We start from the raw sequence: 12,858 nt of genomic DNA on the forward strand, positions 1-12,858 counted from the left end.
TGACATCTCTACTATAAATTTACATTAAATTCATAGACAAAAATCAAGTTTAAACAGGCATTTGATTTATTTCCATGAAATACATACATTTCTGAGGGGACTTCATTCGCTTGGCCTGAACCCGGAAGTACTTAATTGTGGTCTCAGTCCTATTATAGGACACTCTTTTTGTCAAAAATTTAAAATAATATTTTTCATAAACTGTGAGCCATTTGAAATCATGCGGTCAAAACAGAATTACTCCATGACACATAAAACAGGAGTTAGAGAGATCTAAAAACACCCCCTTGACACTGACAATTAAGACACAATTCTACATACAATTACTGTATATATTTCTGACACCATGTGTAAGAAAAAATGAAATAGATTTTTTCAATAATTGAGATATTTCAATTTTGTAAAGTGGTATGTAAACTTTAATACTCCCTGCATATAGCTATGCAAAGTTTGCTTTCAATTTCAAATTTTAACTTATTTTTTTTAAGATTTTAAAACTAATTTTGTTTTAAAATACTATAATTTTGCTATCAAATTGATATTTTAACTGCTTCAAAGTATTAATTAGGTTTCATAAAAAACATGAGATAATCTACAGGTAATACTAAAGACATGCAGTGACCAATCATAGTGAATGACCACCATGGACACACTGTAGCCAGCACTTGTTTACATGTACTGTTAGGCTGTCTAGCCAGAGGCAGGGAAGGGGTGGGGGTGAGGGAGGGAGCTTAATGGGTATATCTGTTTAATGATAATATACTAGCCTCTCTCAATTGTTTTTCAAAACACCTTTGAAGTCAATTATCAAACAGGCACTGATGTGTATATCACAATTACCAGATCAGTGTTCAGCTTCACTTCAGTTTTGTACTCCAAACACATCTGACCACCACTGACCAATACTGACCAATACAAGTATGAAGGGAGACAGAAAGAGAAGAAATAACCATTTCAAACCTGGAAACACCCTCGAGAATAAAGGCCTATTTCTCCAAGATGTAAGGTACAAACCTTTCAACACATAGGTGACCCCAGTTCTGACCAGAAGACTGACCGCCACCAAAGTATCTCAGCTGGTGACAACACCAAGACCGGAAAGTCAATCCAAAGTAGCAGCGGACACCGAAGATAGACCCTGTACAATACATGCATCCACCGCCTCGTCAGACTCGGAGACTGAAATAGATGGAAACCGGATAATTGATGTTATCTTGATGATGAAGATGTGGAACGATGTCATCAATATACATGCAGAGCAATTCCACACCAGTTGTCCAGTACCCGTATTCAAACTAGTTTCCGAGAAGAAATGGGCCCTGGGATGGAGTTGCTCTGTGCAGTGTGTCAAGTGTGAGTACAAGTCTCAGCTTTACAAACTTTACAGAATAGCGGACTCGGAGAAGCCCGGACCAAAGCCAGCACTAATTAACAAATATCTACCTTCAGCACTGTGTGGACAGTCCGTCAGCACCAAAGGAGCTAGACTTCTTCTCGGACACCTGAACATACCTGCAACGACAGGCCAACCAGGTGTCACGGGAGATTTCTGCCCTTAACAAAACAGACATGGAGGAAAAGACTCGACTGGTGGTACAGGACAACACCCTGAGAGGACAGGAGTCTCCGAGCACCATCGGAATAGCTGTGGATGGGCGGTACAACAGTATTACATTTGGAAACTCTAAGAAGTCTGGACTGAATGCCTCTCAGGGAATCAGCTTGGGAATTGAGACATGTACTCCAAAGAAGTGGATACTTGGACGTGCCCTCTACAACAAATTTTGCTGGACAGGCGCTTGGCTGAGAGGGAAAGGGTATGATGTTGACTGTCCTGGTGTAGTCAGTTTCACGGTCGCCTGTAGTTATGTATGTCTTCGTATGGTATTGGTCACGTGAAAATGTGTGTGAGCGTACCCAGGTACAGTATATGTGGGACTGTCCAGGTGACCACTTCGTTCACTCACGAACTTTACCTGTTCGCCGTGTTTATGGCGCAAGATAAATATGTGGAAGAAGCCCAGACATCGGATTGGGGTAAGTAATCTTGCTATCTTTCGTAAATTGTGTTTTTGCTTGTTTAATATGGTTATTTATTGCCATATTTATTGTGTATTTATTGTATGTCAAGCCATCTAGTTATCGGTGCGTGCCATTCATGCGTGACTATTTGTGTAATCGAATACAGGTGTGATATTTTGATAAAATACTTGTTTTCGTTGTTTATAGATACATTAATGTATTGCATACATTTTTTGTATGTATGTCAGCTAACATATTAGTAGTTTAACTGTTGTAAAACTGATAATTAAACTCAGTAACGTGATTTTGTTCATGCTAATTATGTATGGAAGCCATGAGTGGTAGTCGTGAGCAGGTGTACTGGTGTGAGTTCGCGCAGGTGAAAATTCTACGAAAGCTCATGAACGTCGTATAAGGCTCGTTTTCCTTATTCGTTATTTAAGTAATGTTTTATGTAGAATTTCATCACGCACCGTAGATATTAGTATTTTGTATTACTGTATAGTATTGCATTGACATTTAGGATATAATTATTGGTAGTTTACAATAATTTAATACGTGTTGGTAAACTGTAGATAACATTTTAGGTTATTAACATATGTTGATTATGAGTGTGAAAGAATGGATGTTTAGTGTGTTTTTTTTATTTTGATAAAGCTTCACATGACGGGCACATGATCGCCAGATGTTGATATGGGTCAACCTGAATAGACAACGGGTCTTCGTGATGCAGTGTCAGGGCCGACCAGAGGTTGAGGTCAACTGCCAGGAAGACAAGTATAGGGCCATTTAATGGTTCAGAAGGAGAAGTGGTTGCTATCCACTGCACATATCCTCGCCAGTAGAGGACCATTATTGTAATCCGTTTGCCGGATGCTGCGGATGCTGTTTATTGTTTTTTTCCTGTTCTGTTTCACCGTGAAACATGGAATGATTTGCGTGATTGACATTACCGAGGTGAACTGATCGTGACGCCAATCGTCACAAGCACTTGGAAAAGTGAACGACATTCCTGTCGTGTGGAGAGACTGTCGACTCAGTGATATATGAATAAATGTAGTATAGTAGAGAGGGTGATTGGGAGAGTGAATGAGTTGGTATTTTTCTTTTTTTTTTTTTGTGATTCTATGTAAATAAATTTGTATATATGAAAATGGTGTTAGATTCCTTGTGTTGATTTCTGGAATAACCAAAGCTGAGGCTCGTCCCGCGTTACAGTCAGCACTCCGAGGTGTGCTCTGGAGATGACGGTGACAACTGGTGGGTGCGCTCCATGTTCCTCAGTTTGAACCAGATGCATCATCTTCAGATGACGCCAGATGACCAGATGTTGGTATTGGAGCTCCTGAAAATGAAGTTAAGCAATGAAGCCGTCTATGCAATGAGACTCAACACATCAACTCAGAAAAATGAGGGGTGTCACAGAGGCATCAATGTCGCTCTACCAAAATATCAGAACTTTGGACGGAATGCTGAGGGGAGACTTGACAACACCATCTTAACTCTCAACAACACGGCCAGGAAAGCTATTCAACAGAAGGTCGAACACCTCGGTGGTACTCTGAGTCGAGAAGTTAAACATAAGCTTGATCAACTGAGCTCAGAGGAAGTGTACCAAAGACAGCACCAATACAAACCTGAAGTGAAGAAGAGAGCTCTATCAAGACTGGCAGCACAGCATAAAGATCATAAGAAAAGGTCTAAGTCCGCTCAAAAGTCCGACTACAGGAGAGGGCAGCTAGATCCAGTCATTCAGCAACATGGCAAGGGAGACAGTCAGCTTCAGCATCATCTGTATTGAAAAGTGAAAAATTGATTAAGAGACATATTGGCAACCAGAATTCAAAATTCAAAAACACATATGTAACAACAGCAATAATAACAACAACAACAACAAAAAGTTACCTATATATGACTACCTAAGAAGGGAGCCTCCCCGTGGCGGTGGTCGGGAATATTGTGTCTCCGGATACAATAGCTAATACCCTCAAAAAATAAAATTAAAACAAAATATTTCAAATTTTCAAATTTAACAAACAGTCCCTAAAACCTACATGACCATGACAAATGTTTGAATTTAAACAATACTGTCTATTGTTGTTAATAAAATGGGGTTCTAAACTTATATGGTCTACATTTATACATATGCGAACAATCCAGATCACTTGACAAGCCTAAATTTTGAAAATGAACAATAACAGCAAGTCTATGAGCATGTTTTTTTTCCACTTTGAATCAACAGGGTCCTTAAAAGATATAATTCCATATTTTCCTGTCTTTGTCACAGGTCCTGTCCATAGTCTGCAGGTGCCGTTTTCTGGGCTAATCACAGAGTTTTTTGATAGCTTCCACTTGTACAATTCAAAAAAATCCTCCATTTTTACTTTCAATTATGGTGTATGAATACACAATATCACAAAATATGCAAATTAGACACTATAAACAGCGCCCCTGTTCTGTCAAAAAAATAAATAGAAAAAATAAAAAATTTAATATAAAAATTAATTTTTTAAATTTAAATTCAACCTGGTTTTGAAAAATAACTTTACTAACCTATCACACATAAATCTGCCAATAAGCATGGCAAATTTTATGAGAATCGGTCAAAAAATGTGGATTTGACAAACAAAAACATGGATTTCACAGTCTATCATATTATGACCGAGACCACAATTAGCTTCGCTATATGTTTCATTGTAACATTAAAATTCATAGTAAATTCCCAAAATCTCATATCCAATTTTCCAACTCACCTGGCCAAGACCAACATGTGAGAAGCAAAATATAAACATTCAACATAGCATGTTCGGCATTTTCTGGAGATAGCTGTCAAAATGTGTCACCAACGTGGATGATATACATGTACATCCGGGTCAGGGGTAGAGGTCAAATTAGGACTTTTCACACAGGACCCTGGCGGACAAAATACATGATCAATAATAATATTTTACATCACAAAACATAGATTGACATCTCTACTATAAATTTACATTAAATTCATAGACAAAAATCAAGTTTAAACAGGCATTTGATTTATTTCCATGAAATACATACATTTCTGAGGGGACTTCATTCGTGGGGCCTGAACCCGGAAGTACTTAGTTGTTGTCTCAGTCCAGCTACAGTGTAGTTAGGGTGCACGTCTTCGGCAGACACAGATGCGTAAAGACCGGATTAAGAGGTAATAATACAGATATAGACTTGTCTGAATAAGGCTTCCCTACATTAAAGTACTGTCCAGTAGTTGATAACTTACGGTAGAGTACGGAGGTAGATGTGCCAGAGTAAGGCTTCCCTTCTCCGTGGGGACTCTAGTAAGTCTATGTGATCGGTGCATCACATACGTTGTAAGTTTATTAATATCAATAGCCTTTGGTGTGCTCGTGGTTTATAAAAAAGTGTCCGAGAGCAAAGAGTTGTTCGCACATGCATAGCGTTAAATATATGCTAGGAAATGCTCAGTAAGAAGTGAGTACTCAGTGAGTGATCGGTAGCAGTGAGTACTCAGTGAAGTGAGCGCTCGGTAAAAGTGAGCACTCAGTCGAAGTGAGTGCTCACTCGATCAATGAGTGTTGAAACTCTTACCTTTATAGTAATCATAGTTGTATAATGTGATATTACCCTGAATAAACCCCAGATAGGGAAGATTCATTTTGGTCAGGGAGCACTTATTATTTCTTCAGGATATTATTCTGTTCTGTTAATATAAATAGCTCTCTGTTTAGGTGTATTTGTATTTCTACTGTAGGATTACTCAGAGGAACTGAGCAATCATTGTTTTATATTTCAACTGTATAGCTAGTTGGTACTTGATGTATATTACATAAACACAGCCAGGTCAGCTGTATATTTCTGTATATTTTTGCACTGAGGACTCGAGTGAAACTAATTATATGTTAGACAATATGGATCATCAGTAGTGACTGATACGGACCCTGTAAATGTCACAGTTCGTCGGGTACAGTTCCGCGTAGTGGAACAAGGGTACTATATGGTATATCGGGTATAATACCGCGTTGTGGAACAAGGGTACTATATGGTATATCGGGTATAATACCGCGTAGTGGAACAAGGGTACTATATGGTATATCGGGTATAATACCGCGTTGTGGAACAAGGGTACTATATGGTATATCGGGTATAATACCGCGTTGTGGAACAAGGGTACTATATGGTATATCGGGTATAATACCGCGTTGTGGAACAAGAGCAGTTTTATGTGTTTATATACATGCATAGATTATATGTTGAACAGTATTATACGATACATAGAGTTTCAATAAGTTTATTTACCGCACGCACGCGCGCACGCACGCACCAGTTGACATAAAATCAATGTGTGGTAATACAAAGAAATCATGAAAGAGAGATAGTTTACTAGCCTTCACATACTTTATTAAATACATCAATAGTAATGTCGTAAGTTCAAGTATTTTTTCATAACTGTATCAGTATAGAAAACATACAATGATCAATATGTATTGAGAAAATACAAAAATCTGTAATGTGTAGTATTTGAAAATATAATGGAAAGGATTTACTGCGAGTTTTGGATCAATCAAATCCTGCTGATGAATGATTATGTGGCTGAATTTACTGACGAATTTTGTTTAAAAAGCTATGAGGTGAACATTTGATCGGGACTATCTGTCATCAAGTGTTGCCGAAATGTTGGTTGTACGTTTTGATAGACACTTTCGCCGCTGGAATAAAAAATTATATTTATTGATTTGATTAATTTAATTTTTCGGCATATTAAGCAGGTTTCCCCTTACCCTATCTGACCACATACGTTGTGGTTCAGATTGCTTAGACATTTGAGGGAGACTCCAGTAAATTTCTAAATTTGCTTAAAGATAATATATATTTATTTTGATAATTTTTATTGAAATGTCAGAATATTTTAGTAGGATGTAATATATAACGATAGCGTAGCGTTTGGTTTCTCCTTCGATAATTGAAACGGAATTCGAAATATCTAACCGTTTTGCTAATAAGATTTATTCAAACCTTTCTATGGCAAATACCCGTTTCCCTCTTCTTGTTTAGGCTGGTTCTCTGTAAAATAGTTTATCCCGTTTCATGTGATGAACTTCAGGACATGTATCCCGATCTAGAGATTATTATTAATTATTTGGCCCTTTTGGATTATTCATTGTTTGACATGTGGGCTCTAGTTTTGGTTGCTGTGATCCAAATTAGGTCTTACAAGTTGTGTGTATTTAACAACGATTCAGTATTGACTGGCAAGATATCTCCCACTTTCCCGGGATCTCATTGGCTGAATTCGAATTTGAAACATCAAATCTCGACCTTTCACAAAGTGGTTTGAACTGGGGTTGTCTTTTCCTAGCATAAGACGTTCAGGTTTCTGCTATTACTCCCCGTACTTCGGTTTTATTTGACAAAAAACTACCAATTTCATATAGTTAAACTCCGTGTTGCTTAATTTGTTGGTTTGTTCAGATGTGTAGATTGAAAAAAAATAATAATAATACAATTTAAAAGGTCTGCTGTCAATTGTCATAGATGTAGCCCAGGGTAACATATCTGGGCCTTTGTACCTGTTATTGTGTGAGTGTGGTAGAATGGTGTATGTGGTCACGTGTGTAGTGTGCATGTCCTGAGTATATCTCAGGCTTGACCAGTGAAGAACGGACTGTATGACTTGCCACGGACTTTACCCAGCACTCCCTTCCTACCCGCCCTAAGCCCTCTGTTTCTACCCGCCAACAGTCACTCCAGACTCCAAAACCAGGCACCGAGATGTTCGTAGATTGGCCAATCTAATTTGAAGAAATCTCCACTTTGTTGTACCAGACAAGCAGTATTCTGGAACGGACTATAGTCGGAGGTCACTTCCTGTGTATGTGTGTATGACGTTTGGCGGGGGATACACGTACCGGAGAACGTTTTAGACATGAGGGTCCTGAACGATGAGATGGCGGAATTCGTTGTGTTGTATCTGTGAACTTTGAACTCTGTTTGTTTTTCTGTTCAGTTTGTATAATTATGTAAATTTTATGTTGCCGTATATATTGAGCTTATGAGAAAATGTTTTTTTTTTTTTTTTTTTTTTGTTTAACGTCCTATTAACAGCCAGGGTCATTTAAGGACGTGCCAGGTTTTGGAGGTGGAGGAAAGCTGGAGTACCCGGAGAAAAACCACCGGCCTACAGTCAGTACCTGGCAACTGCCCCACGTAGGTTTCGAACTCGCAACCCAGAGGTGGAGGGCTAGTGATAAAGTGGCGGGACACCTTAACCACTCGGCCACCGCGGCCCCAATGAGAGAATGAACGAGTGGTTCGTTGGGTAGAAGTGTCACACGTGGATACACTTGCCAGGCGACCTAGTCGATAAGTTAACCAATATTTAGTATCGGTTATTTTCTATGTTACAGAATTTCCGTGTAATTTTATAATGTTTCCAATTAATTCTCTTTCTCATTCCTTATCCCTTGCACGACATAAGAATGACATTCTACTTAAGACGAAAGAGTAAGTTTTGTGTGTAACACCTTGTGTTTGGTGACGTTCGTACCTGTGTACAGTATGCGTGTTAGAATGACTTTGCTATCATGGGGTTCAAAACACTAATTTAAACCTTTGTATTACAGGTGTGCAGTACATAAACTATTAATATTTCCTTTGACACAGCTGCTGTCCAGTAAGTTGTAGCTGCTGAAGTATCTGCCGGTGCTGTCCAGTAGAAAGAAATGAGTTGTAGCAAGTTAACTAAGTTTATTACTCAGCCGATTGTGTGTACAAATCAGAGACTATGTAAGAAGGTGATAATCTTAACCAGTAGTAAAGGTTTCTATCTGAAAAGAAATTTGGATTTTGTTAAATCCTTCCATAATATTGATTTGGAGATTATTTGTAAAGCTTGTGCTCAGCTTCCTGATTTTCTAACTTGGTTGACTAAATATTTGACGGGAAAAGTGAAATTGTACAATAATGTTGAAATCTATGTTTGGCTTGGAACATGCGATTTGACTCGTAAGAAAGGATCATTTGTGTCTCTGCGTCATACTACTAATGAGCTGGCAAATGAATATTTGACATGTTACATCGACCAGTACATTGTATGTTGAGTATGTAGAAAATTTTCAGACAGTCAAACTTATTTTTGCTGAAATTCCTCCTTATTCGATTGTCGAGTGGAACAAGGCTAAAGGTCCCTCTGATCCCAAAATATTTTTGGAACAAGATTTGGTTTTGGAGACAAGGTTAAAACATCTGAACGATTATTTTCATGCAGTGAATAATAGGGCCAATGTCAAATCCCCTTGTTTTCGAGTAGATGTACTCAGGTATAGGAAGTTACAGTCTCAAGCTAAGGCCAGAGTTAGTGTAAAGTTTGGTTTGTACAAGGATGGTATACATCCTGGACCATTCTCAGCTAGGTGTTGGTTGAAGAAGTTTTTACTGTGTATCCTGGAAGTACACTAGATTCATTGGGGGTGTTCTTCATTTATTTTGTTTTATGTAGAACTTTGTATATTTAATACTTGTAGTATGGTTATAGTATATAGACAACTTTGACTGTGTCGGTTGGGGCTGCCCTATCATACATGTCAAGTTGTTACCTGTTTATGCTATAAATACATATCTACAGGTCTAGACATATAGATACAATCATGTCTCTTACGAGGGAGGAAATGGAAATGATTACGAAACTTACGGCTACTGGTAAGTTTAAGATCACACCTCTTAAAGAGGGGGAGGAGAATGTAAAGGATGTTGGGACTAGCTTTAAGTTTGAAACTAGTCCTCCTAGAAAGGACAGATTTGGGTTTGATGAAGCTTTATAAGACCTAGTCATAATAGTGGTAGCATCCCTAAAATATCCCAGTTCTCAGGGGAACAGCAACCTCATAAAAATGAAGTCACTTAAAGAGAATGGAGGTATGAGGTACAGTACCTGACGGATGACCCTGTAATATCAGAGAGTATATTAGGTCAAGCTATTCGTAGATCCCTTAGGGGGAGTGCCAGACTTGCCCTGATGGGTGTTGACAATCAACATAGGGTACAAGAGATCTTGGATAGGTTTGATATCCTGTATGGTGATGTACGCACCAAGGATATGATTATGCAGGAATTCTTTAACTCCTATCAAAAACCAGGTGAAACGGCCACAGATTTTGGTTGCCGTTTAGATAGTATGTTACAAGTGGCAGTAGAACATGGGCATTTAGATATTTACTCTAAGAATATTCTGCTGCGTAGGAAGTTCTGGTCGTCACTATCTTGTGACAAGTTGAAGAGTCAGACTCGACACAAGTTTGATACAATTTTAGATTACAATCAGTTGCTGAAGGAAATTCGTATTGTTGAGAGTGAGATAAATATTATTAGTGGGGGAAAATCCAACAGCATGTAGTTCAGGGAGATAAGACTGAGCAGCTTAGTTCTATAGAGGAGTTGGAAAAGAAATTTGACAAAAAGTTAGAGAAACTAGATGAAAAAGTGAGTGACCAGTTTTCAAATATATTAGAGAAGTTGAACAGCTTGCAGGTGAGTAAAACGGGTTATCAGAATAGAGGTCAAAAGCAAGGTCATAAAGGTCAATCAGGTCAAGGTCACCAAGGAAGAGGTCGAGGTTATAGAGGTCGACAGTCAGGTGGTGGTAACCCAAACGCCTGAAGGTCTGCTGATGGCCATGTAGAGACCTGTACTCAACCTGACAAAGGCCAACAAGTACTTGATAGGATGATTGGAGAAAAGAATGAAGGTAAGATAATTCTAAATGGTGAGGAGATGATAGCTTTGATTGATAGCAGATGGTACGAGGTTAGAATACTTAGGTTATATTGAGGCATGGGTCCAAATTCCATTTTTGAATGGTCTTGAGATCCCTGTTCCAGTCTTAGTAGTTCCAGACACTGAGTACAATGGGAGGTGTCCTGTGATTGTGGGTACTAATATCATAAGACCATGTAAGGAAGTCATTCCTGGTGAGAAAAGTGCTGCCGTAGTACCTCATGAGTGGGATGTGGCTATGAATAGTATTCGTTGTGACAAGTTTTATGTTAGATCACTGAGTAAGAAAACAATCACTATAGAGCCTTATGGTATAGTTAGAGGCATTGGTTGTGATGTCAGTGAGGTTGTCACTGAAAACATAGACTGTGATGATGCTAGGTATGCAGTTTGTCCTAGAGTGGTTAAATGTAACCAGCAGACAAATAAAGTAAGGCTACGTGTGCAAGTTTGTAATTTGACTGCAAAACGCATATCGATAAGACCAAAGACAGAGTTTTGTCAGGTTCAGGAGGTTAAGGTTGTAGATGACTTGGCTTCGAGTGTGGTGACAATGCCAACAAAGTCTAAGTCTACTCCTGAAGAGTTAGGAGTACATATTGATACTAGTAGTCTGTCGGATGAACAGTTGGCTACAGTTCGGGAAGCACTTGGTATGTGGAGTCACATTTTCTCTAAGGACGCTTCAGATTTGGGAAAGACAGATCTCGTTAAGCATAATATAGAGTTGTTAGATCAAAAACCCTTTAAACAACCATATAGACGAATTCCCCCGGGCATGTTTGAAGAAGTACGACAGCATGTCAAGGATATGCTTGATGTTGGAGTTATTAGGGAATCTAAATCCCCATATTCCTCAAATATCGTACTTGTTCGGAAAAAGGATGGCTCCTTGAGATTCTGTATCGATTACAGAATGCTCAACAACAGAACTCGGAAGGATGCTTACCATCTCCCGAGATTTGACGCAGTCATTGACACCCTAAATGGCTCAAAGTTTTTCTCTAAGCTTGACTTACGTTCCGGCTACTGGCAGGTAGAGATGGAGGACGAGTCCAAGCCTTACACAGCTTTTACAGTAGGTAACCTTGGGTTTTATGAGTGCAACCGTATGGGCTTTGGTTTGACGAATGCTCCTGCCACATTCCAGCGGTTGATGGAAAGGTGCATGGGTGATTTACACCTACGCGAATGCTTAGTTTTCATAGATGATGTTCTCATCTTTGCGGGAACTTTCGAGGAGCACCTAAAGAGGTTGCAGGCTGTGTTTGGTAAGCTTGAGGCACATGGTCTCAAGCTGAAACCGTCCAAGTGTGAACTGTTTAAGCCTTCAGTCACATATCTTGGCCATGTGGTTTCAGAGCAGGGTATTAGTACTGACCCAGAGAAGACCAAGGCAGTAGAAGACTGGCCTGAACCCAGAAACATTAAGGAACTCCGCCGGTTCCTCGGGTTCACAGGTTACTACCGTCGATTTGTGAAAGACTACTCTAAGATAGTCGAGCCACTGAATGCACTGCTAAGGGGGCACGGTGTCCCTGGCAAAACACAAATCGGTAAAAAAAAGAAAGTTGCACCTGCAAAGTGGAAATGGGGTGACTCCCAACAAACTGCCTTTGACACAGTCAAAGAGAAGCTTGTGAGTCCTCCAATTTTGGGATATGCTGAGTATTCCAAGCCATTTGTAGTGCACACTGATGCCAGAAGAGATGGTCTGGGTAGTGTCCTTTATCAGGAGCAGGAAGGTCATCCTAGGGTCATAGCGTACGCGAGCAGGGGGCTTCGCCCTAGCGAAAGAAACTACCCGGCTCCTAAGTTGGAGTTTCTGGCTTTAAAGTGGGCGGTCACTGATAAATTTCAAGACTACCTATATGGTACAAAATTTCAGGTGATCACTGATAATAATCCATTAACTTATGTCCTTACTAAGGCTAAGTTAGATGCCACAAGCCATCGCTGGATAGCCGCCTTAGCTAGTTATGACTTCACCATATCATATCGCCCCAGGAAGAACAATACTGATGCAGATGGGTTATCCCGTTGCCCCCAGGTTTTTTCAGACACAGTCAA

This window comes from Pecten maximus, chromosome 8, assembly GCF_902652985.1.
Source record: "Pecten maximus chromosome 8, xPecMax1.1, whole genome shotgun sequence".
Taxonomy (NCBI): Eukaryota; Metazoa; Mollusca; class Bivalvia; order Pectinida; family Pectinidae; genus Pecten; species Pecten maximus.